The sequence below is a fragment of the Pteropus vampyrus genome, unplaced genomic scaffold (assembly GCF_000151845.1).
Source record: "Pteropus vampyrus isolate Shadow unplaced genomic scaffold, Pvam_2.0 Scaffold509, whole genome shotgun sequence".
Classification (NCBI taxonomy): Eukaryota; Metazoa; Chordata; class Mammalia; order Chiroptera; family Pteropodidae; genus Pteropus; species Pteropus vampyrus.
In genome coordinates this window covers 2206908-2217028 of record NW_011889290.1, presented here as the reverse complement: position 1 = coordinate 2217028, position 10121 = coordinate 2206908, and the positions used below count along the sequence as shown (strand labels likewise).

At 36.6% G+C, this 10121-nt stretch overlaps 1 pseudogene; it reads right to left on the bottom strand.

The window, feature by feature from the left end:
- Window positions 1-4140: 4140 nt before the first annotated feature.
- Window positions 4141-4259, bottom strand: LOC111732953 (annotated as a pseudogene).
- Between the last annotated feature and the right edge of the window lie 5862 nt (window positions 4260-10121).

Sequence of the window (10121 nt, the reverse complement as noted above, 5' to 3'; positions counted from 1 at the left end):
ATCTTCTCCAATAGACTCTGAGAAACTTGAAGGCAGGGTATGATATTGTGATGGCTTGTATCCTCAAAGTTCAGAATAGTGCTGGACATATAATAAGGTCAGGTTTAGGAGAACTTGATTTATATTTTTTTCACCAAGAGCCCTTGATTTTTTTATTTTTACTTGCCATCCTAACTGTTCTTTTCCCTCTCCTGCCTTTTACAGCCAAACTTTTGCCACAAATGGTCTACAACTCCACATTAATTACTTGTTTCTCACCATCCAATATTTCCTCCTCTACTGAAATTTGGCAATTACTCTCATTACTTTACAACATCAATACTCTTGAAACTCCCAATAATTTCCTTCTCATTACATACCTTGTTTTAAAATAACTTGTATACAAGAAAAACAAATGGACAAGAGGTACATGATAGGTGTTCAACATCACTAATCATCAGAGAAATACAAATTAAAACCACAATAAGATACCACCTCATGCCTGTTAAATGGTTCTCATCAAAAAGACAAGAAAAATAAGTGTTACAAGGATGTAAGAGAAAAGGAACCCTTGTGCACTATCAGAGGGAATGTAAATTTGTGTAGCCACCATGGAAAACATCATGGCATTTCCTCAAAACATTAAAAATAGAATTACCATATAATCCAGCAAATCTACTTTCCCATGTTTATTGCAGCATTATTTACAATAGCAAGACATGGAAACAACCTGTTTCCAAAACATCAAGGGATGAATGGGTAAAAGGCACACACACACACACACACACACACACACACACATACCTATGTGTGTGTACATATGTGTGTGTACATATGCCTTATAATGGAATATTATTTAGCCATAAAAATAAGGAAATCTTGCCATTTGTGACAAGATAGATGGACTTTGAGGTCATTATGCTAAATTAGATAAGTCACGCAGTAAAGACAAATAGTGCATGATCTTACATGTGGAAACAAACAAAAAAATTGAACTCATAGATGCAGAGAACAGATTGATGGTTACTAGAATCTGGGGTAGAGAGCAGGCAAAATGGGTGAAGGTGGTCGAAAGGTAAAACTTCTAGTTATAAGATAAATAAGTTCTGGGGATGTAATGTACAGGATGGTAACTACAGTTAATAATACTGTATTGTGTATTTGAAAGTTGCTAAGAAAATAAAAGGTGCTAAGGGAGTTAAAAGTTCTCATCACAGGAAAAAATTTTGTCACTATATGTGGCAATAGATATTAACTAAATTTATTGTGATCATCATCTCACAATATATACATACATCAAATCATTCTTTTGTAGACCTAAAACTTCAGCGATCTGATTCTATTTGTCTGGGGTTCAGCCCAGGCATTGGTATGCTTTTAAAGCTCCCTAGGTGATTTTAATGTATAGTCATCATGACTGGAAGAATGGCTCTTTACACAGAAACATCACATTTACTGCCACCTTCCCACCCTCCAGAGACCCAGTGGGAAAGGAAAGAGAAAATTCCTAGCCAAAGAGGAGAATTAGGGGTTTTAGTTTTTACCACTCCTGACAGAGTAGGGCATGTGCAACATGGAGAAGAGGGGGGGATTTTTCCAACTGTTACTAAGTTCTTGGAAGGCTGCGACCCTACCCTTAGAGCCAGAAAAAGAACAGGTTAGAAGCAGTCATGCAGGAATCACATTGACAGGAATATTTTTGCAAACACTATTGCTTCAGGCTGTTCCTGGGAGAGGCCATAAAGCTGGGCTCCTCAATCACATGGGAAATGAGTAGGAGAGCAGGGGTAGAGGGTTTGCAGGCAAAAATACAATCAAACCTTGAAAAATACATAACCAGAAAACATCTACATGCTGTATTCCAACATAGAGCTGGGGGCTGCCTTATGGAAGGGCTGAGAGCACAATGCACCAGTTAAGTTTCTAACAACCCCAAAACATCAGTGCTCCTCAACCCTTTCATTCATTTCATGGCAGTAATGGATAGCAGTATAGTTGTTCATATACTTGGTAAATTGGAAAGAATGATGAAATTTTTCATGAAGTCCAACATCTTTCTGTGTTGGACTTCATGAAAAAAATGTTACATTTTCTTTGTATTACATGATTAAAAGAAAAATTAAATGCTAAAAATTCAGGAAAATATTAAATATTGAATGTGTTTAAAATTTCCAAATAAAATCTGATAAAAATTTTAATGAGAAAACTGAACTTTTTTCTTTAGCATAATTCATTTTTCTTTTGGACCTGAATGGGTTTTTCATACCCTTTAGTTATATCCTTTGTTCCTGCAAGGCTTACTGCTTCCTTATTCTACTCTTATTGTATTCTGCCTTGTCCCTTATCCATTGGTCAACCACTTTATTCTGTTTAATGTAAATTTTTGGTGTGTCTGTTCTCTTATAAAATGTGCTGCATTGCTTTATGTCAATGCTTTTAATTTATGTAAATGGCATTGTTATATATCACTTTTTATTCCTTTACTTTGTTTTCAGTAAACTCTGTTTTTTATGCCCTATCCATATTGTTCTGTGTATTTTATTATTATTATTATTATTTATGCCTATAGCATCTGGTCTTACTAGGTGGTCTCCCATCCGAGTACTAACCAGGCCAGAGCCTGCTTAGCTTCCAAGATCAGACATCAGGCTTGTTCAGGGTGGCAAGCCGTAGACCATGGACTGTAGCTCCACTAGAGCATGAACCCAGGACCTTCTGAATGTAAAGTAGATGTGCTAACCACTACACTATGGAACCACATCCTGTTCTGTGTATTTTTAATTCATTACTTCTAATTGCTGTGCAATGCTCCATGGAACTCATATACATCCTTCACCTACTTACTCTCTCAATTCTGGATACATAGGTTGCTTTCAATACTCTGTCACTATGAAAGAGTATTCTTTTTCTGCAGTCGAGAAAAATTACTTGACTATCTATCAACTAGAATTTAGTCCCTTTAAAGCAAACTTATTTAAGTCTAACCATTCCTTCTTTTGAGTTTACTGTCAAATCTAATATTAAAAATACACATTAAGTCATTATGCAGTGGATTTTCAATCATTGAATTTTTTTATATTAAATATTACAAAATAATAATGAATCTTTTCCACAAACATACTATCACATTTTTTCACTCTATTATTTTCAACAATTCCATTCAAGGACTCAAATTATAACACCATTAAGTGTCTTTGGTGAACTTCATTTTACCTACTTTTTAAAGATTGAAGCTTTGCTTTGAATCCTTAAATTTTACCAGTACATGATAATATATATTTTCACACAGCCCTTGCAATTTTCCTGTCCTGGATTAATGCCACAGCTTTAAAATTTTTTTGTATTTGGTGCCTGATGCTCATGCCTCAGGTCAGGACTGTTGCAGGTTGGAAGTCCACCATTAGGAAGGCAAGGGATAGTTTCTTCTCCCTCTTTGCATTTGGTTTCTACCCTTCTTCCCCTATCTTGCTGACTATGGTTTCTGACCCCTCTTTGAAATGAGGAGAGAGGAAAGGAGAGGCAGGAAAATTTTGTCTTGCATGCTACTGTCAGAGTTGCATTGCTCTCTGGATCTAGCAGATGTTTTAAACTGGGATTTTCTTATCTACTGTTCCCTTGTTGTGGGTGATATACTTTCCTTCTGCTCAAAATTAAGATCTTGCCTCAGTCTCTGAGAAACTGATGGTTCACTTCCAGACTCTTTTTGCTGAGTGCCTCTTATCCCTCTAGGCAGTTTTTGGGTGACCTACATTATGTTCCCTGGTTTGCTATTGTACAAGACCCATACCTGGTCTATAAGATCCATACATGCATCTCTGCCCTGACCAAGTCTGGGAGTGCAGGCCCATTCTAATGCACCAGAAATCTCCTTGACTTACTTTCCCAAAGGAGCAGCTTACCAGCTCAGCTCCCATATCTCACATTGTCCAGACAAGAGGCAGAGATCAGTCCTCTCTGTCTCCCATACAGCAAAAGAGCATACATCTCTGGTCCCAGTGAAATCCCTTTCTGGGTTTCAGAAGAGTTTAGACAATCTTGCCATTTGGGAAGTAAGATTTACACTTGGAAAAAGGATGAGACTCACACAACATTAGCAATTCTCTCCAAAAATAACCCTCAAATTCTCTTTCAGTCTCCATTCTTTTTTTTTTTTTTTTTTAATGCCTACAGCACCTGGTATTCCTAAGTGGTCTCCCATCCAAGTACTAACCAGGCCCGACACTGCTTAGCTTAGGAGATCAGATGAGATCAGGCACGTTCAGGGTAGTATGGCTATAAAGTCAGTCTCCACTCTTAATCCCTTTGTGCCCTTGATATAGGTGAGAGATTGAGAAATTGTCTAAATGGCTTTCTCTACCTTCCCTTCTGTATGTCTTACACAGCTGTCTGCTTCAAAATTCACTCTGACATTTAGTGTCCAGTGTCTTAGGCTATTAGCTGAAAGTGTTCTTGTAACATTCGGTTGCATGTGTTATACCACTCCTGCTGAGAGACAGGTAGACAATCTTTGAAGAAAACAACAGAAAAAAAAAAAAAAACAGAAAAACAGAGGCAACAGGAAAACAAAACACTCATACCACTTAAGATTTGTGGTCCATCTAGTATATGATTCTACTGCTAGGACAGCCCCCATACGAGATCTTATGACAATAGTATAATTTCTTTGACATCAACATTAAAATTAGACACATTCCAGCTCTTCTTAGTAGCCAGGTGTAGTTCTGTTTATTCTAAACTTAAGTCATCCTTTTGGAGTCAAATTCTATTTTTTGCGTTTACAGGAAGAAAGGAAGTGGCAGGGCAAGGTTTCACTGGATCACCAGCCTGAGCTCCAACAGAACTGAGAGCAACAGAGGCAAAGACATCTGACAACACAGGAAATGCCAAAGGGGAACAACAGGTGAAGGCAAGATCCAGTTAGGAACCAAAATGTTCTCAATGTTGGGAAGGAACATTGCCAGATTATTGGAAAATAATTGCCAGATTTGGGACGCACTGAAGTTGACATATGAAGCAGAGCAGACATTCTGAAACCAAGGGTTTGAAATTAAAAATAATAATTAGAATAATATTTTTTATTTGTGAGAATTATCTAGACATTAAAAATAATATAAGCAAATTATCTTAGTATATTTTTATATATTTTAATCAGTATCTGTTTATTTATATATTTATTTATTTATTTATTTTTTATTGTAGTGACATTGGTTAACAAGATGCAATAACATTCAGGGGTTCAATTCAACAGTAATGCATATATATACATACATTGTGTGCTCACCGCCTATAGTTAGATTTCTTTCTGTCACCACACATTTGACCCCTTTTATCCCATTTACTCCACCCTCACCCATAACCTCTGGTAACCACTAGTCCATGAGTCTGCTTATTTATACTGTTCGTTTGTTGCTTTTAGGTTTATATCCCACATATAAGGGATGTCATGTGGGTTTCAACTTTTTCTGAAAGGCTTATTTCACTTAGCATGATTATCACAAGTTCCATCCACGTTGTCACAAATGGCAGTATTTAATTTCTTCTTATGGCTGAGTAATATTCCGTTGTATATGAGTATCACAGCTTCTTTAACCAATCATCTGTCATAGGACACTTCGATTGCTTCCATGTACTGGCCACTATGAATAATGCTACTATGAACATTGGTGTGCAAATATTTTTTCGGATATATGCCTTCAAGTCTTTGGGGTAAATACCCAGTAGAGGGATAGCTGGATCATATGGTAGATCCATTCTTAGTTTTCTGAGGAACCTCCATACTGTTTTCCATCGTGGCTATACCAATTTGTGGTCCCACCAGCAGTGTATGAGGATTCCTTTTTCTCCACACCCTCTCCAACACTTGTTATTACTTGTTGATAACAGCTATTCTAATAGGTGTGAGATGGTATTCATTGTGGTTTTGATTTGCGTTTCCCTAATAGCTAGCAAAGTTGAGCATCCTTTCATATGTTTGTTGGCCATTCGTATATCTGTCTGTTCAGGTACTGTGCCCATTTTTTAATTGGATTCTTTATATTTTTGTTGTTATCGAGTTATGAGTTCTTTGTATATTTTAAATATTAGACCCTTATCAGAAGCCTTACTTGCAAATATATTTTCCCATTCGGATAATTATCTCTTGACCTTGTCGATGGTTTCTTTGATTTACAGAAGCTTTTCAGTTTGATGTAGTCCCATTCATTTATTTTTGCTTTTACTTCCCTTGCCTTTGAGGTCAAATTCATAAAATCCTCTTTAAGTCCAAGGTCCTTGAGATTAGTTCTTATGTTTTTATCTATGCATTTTATTGTTTCAAGTCTTATATTCAGATCCTTAATCCATTTTGAGGTAATTTTGTTATGTGGCAATAAACAACAGTCTAGATTCATTCTTTTGCAGGTGGCTTTTCAGTTTTCGCAGCACCATTCATTGAAGAGGCTTTCCTTTCTCCACTGTATGTTTTTGGCTCTTTTGTCAAAAATTATTTTCCCATATAAACATAGGTTTATTTCTGGACTCTCGATTCTCTTTCACTGGTCCGTGTGTCTGTTTTTCTGCCAATACCATGCTGTTTTGATTATTGTCGCTTTGTAGTATAATTTGAAGTCAGGCAAAGTGATGCCTCCAGCCTCATTCTTATTTCTCAGGATGACTTTTGCATTTCGGGATCTTTTGTGCCTCCATATGAATATGATGATTTTTTGTTCTATTTCTTTTGAAAATGCCGATGAGATTATGATGGGGATTGCATTAAATTTGTATAATGCTATAGATGATAAAGTCATTTTAACTATTTTCGTTCTTCCAATTGAATATCTTCCCATTTCTTTGTATCTTCTTCGATTTCTTTTAATAGGGTCTTATAGTTTTCATTATATAAGTCCTTCCCATGTTTTGTAAGATTTATAGTCCACATTCCCAAACATATCAGCAGCCTTCAGAAAAGACTGACAGAAATTGGAGTATAAATATCTCTGCTCCCTTGTCCTGGTCAAATAACTATGGGGTGCTATTCTATATTATTTCCAAGTTTTCCTACATGATTAGGCTTAGTCACCCACAGCAGTAGCTACCTTGATAACATACCCTTTATTGGTTGCCTTCCATTCTTTGTATCACTTTCTCACTCCCTTATTGATGTTTCCTCCACCTTCCAAATAATCTATTTACATTCAAATACTGTCTCAGTATCTGCTTAAGGGAGAACACTAACCAAAACAGGGTAGGGGGCGTGTCACATCTGAGGATTAGGAGGCCAGGTAGCTAAATGCCTTGCAGTGCTTGAGAAAGCACAATCCATGATGAATTGTTTCTCCCAAAATGTCAGTAATACAATCTGGTTCCTTATTATGGCTAATAAGACTCATCACTATCTATTTTCAACTCTCCTCTCCAGTCTCATTTCCAACTTTCTTTGTTACGTTTAATCCTTTATTTTATCTTTGGATGTAATTTTTCTTAGTTTTTTTTGGTCATTTCAGATTAAATTCAGCGTGGCAAAAAGGATAAAGAGTCATTTACACCTACCTAGTATAATTCCTATATTCGTTCCTGAGAATGGTCTGCCAGGTCTATCCTGATGATCTATATAGGGTCTCTGAAAGAATCTAAACATCTAGGGGTCCTTAAAGAAGATATTGAGTCTAGTAATGTCTCTCAACCAGACATTCATAGTTGCTCTAGAATGGAACACAATTGATCTAGTTTTGTACATCATGGGTTTTCAAGTGGCAGAAAAGTTTCACCATTAGGTTCATTAAGATTGTGGAGTTATAGCTAATTGTTGACTCACTAAACTAAAGTATGTTATTTTTCACTAATGCTTAGTTTCATTTCACTTAATTTCATTACCAGTAGGTCAGGTAATAGAATGGTGCCATAGCTTTGTTTCACTCAATCAAACTTTATGATCTTTTTAACACTTCCTAAGTCAGAATGCCTGAGATTTTCTCATCTTGATTTATGATAAGTGTAGAGTAAGAATTAGAGAGATAGAGAGCTCTTGAGTTTTACCTAGTTCCATTTCCTATTTTTCTGTTAATCTTCTAGGATAGTCTTACTTCTCATCAAAGATCTGTAATGATCCATATTATATTACTTACTTTAGAAGCTCACTCTTGCAACTAACTCAGCATTAGCAGTTAGTAAATTACAGTACCCAGTATGCAGTACACACTTACACATATTTTCTGAGTGAAGGTTGACTAAATAAACTGTTCAAAGTTTTAAATTTAAGTCCCTTTTGTCTTTCTTAAACTTCAGCAAGAAGAAAACTGCTCAGAATTTTTGTCAAAGTCTTTTATCAAACTTGAAGAGAATACTAACCAAAGGTGCCTTTTCTCTTGACAACATGACTTTTTTAAACGTTTAACAAAAAATGTTTTGTTTTTAATTTTTTTAATGGCAATTCTGGTAACTGAATTTTTAGGAAAGAACACTGAATACAAAAAGTTGAAAAGGCTGCCACAGAAAGAGTGAGGAATAAGGAAGGAGGACATTCTTAACTTTAAATATCATAATCTGAATGGATTATATTTAAGCTACTCCCATAAAATAAAACTGTTAGAACAGCACCGTCTTTCTCATCAAGATTCAATTTAGTAAGCATTTATTGAACATCTTTCAAATGTGTTTGAGGCATGTTCAAAGAAGTAAAATGCACAGCCCTGCTTTTGAGGAGCTGGTAGCTTAAGAGGTGCTCTTCTTTCTCAACAGTTTCTTAAATCATTAAGGACTCTGTTTCGATTTAGTATAATCCATGAAGGCTTTTGCAGGAAACTCTAATTTTTAGTGTTTACATGCCTTAGAGCTTCGAATCCAGAGACAGAGACAGACAGGGAGGTGTGAAATTTTTTAACAAGAGTTTCCATTCCTTTTAAATTGTCTCTTTCCATTTGGCTATTTCATGTTTTTCGTCTTCTTTTTTCTAAATACTATCAAGGATTTATGCTGCATTCCAAAGAAGTTCATATAAACTTTGGGTATGTAAATGGAAGTCTCACCATAGCAGAGTGAGTAAATGCTTTATAACTTTTTCCTTTTACTTATTCTCATTGCCCTTTATACTCCATGAATTAGCCTTTTATGTAACTTGTTTTCAGTAATTCAAAAAGACAGGCTACAGCTTTTTACAAATTGCAAACACCATTCTTAGATGACACATTAAAAGGTTCAGAACAAAATTCCAATGAGTGTGTGGGGGTGTTCCAGAACCAGTTGGTTGACCCAAAATTCAACTTAATTCTGATACTACATACCCAGAGATGGCTTCAGATTTCATAGGTTAAGTGCTCAGTCCCACAGGATTGCCCTCCACTTCAGATGCCAAACACTAGTTCAGGTTGTTACCTGTGCCTCTGACCAACCTGCTATAGATTGATGGTTCCAGCAACCTCCACCTTCAGTTTGATCAATTTGCTTGCGCAGCTCACAGAACTTAGAAAAACATTTTATTTATTAGATTACAGGTTTATTATATAAGGATATTGTTGCAAGAAGTGACAACTGACGGAGGAATTTGGACTCTCAGGCAACTTTGTTAGAGGAAGAATTTATTTGCTGGCAGAGCGCATGGACTTAACAGCACAAAAGCATGAGCTCCCCCTGCTTAGATTTCTTACAGCTTATATACCTCTGCAGTGTCCATGAAAGGGGTGTGTGATTCCTTTGTCTGGGGTTCTACGTAGACCTTGTGACTCAGGATGGGAAGGGGAGTTTCGAGTGGGGGCTGCAAGGGAGAAAGAATTCCCGGACCACCAGTCCTATTTACAGATCCTTTCTCTTGTAGGTGTGACAAGAGTTTCTAGAAGGTCATTTAAAGATCTATAGGGGGTGGTTAATCTATAACCCGCTAAGTCCGTCATTTCTGCAAGCACTTTCCTTTACATTTTTCAGATGCCTCCTTTCTTAATATAACTCAGAAACAGCCTGATGGGAGGGATGCAAATGGCAAGGTATGGGGAAAGGATGCAGAGCATACATGTTCTCTCCAAGTGCACCACTCTCCCCGAAACTCCACATGTTCAACAACTTGAAAGCTCTCTGAACTTGTCCTTTGGGTTTTTATGGAGGCTTTAATACATAGGCATGATTGATTAAACCCTTGGCCATTGGCGATTGATTCAATCTCCAGACCTTCTCCC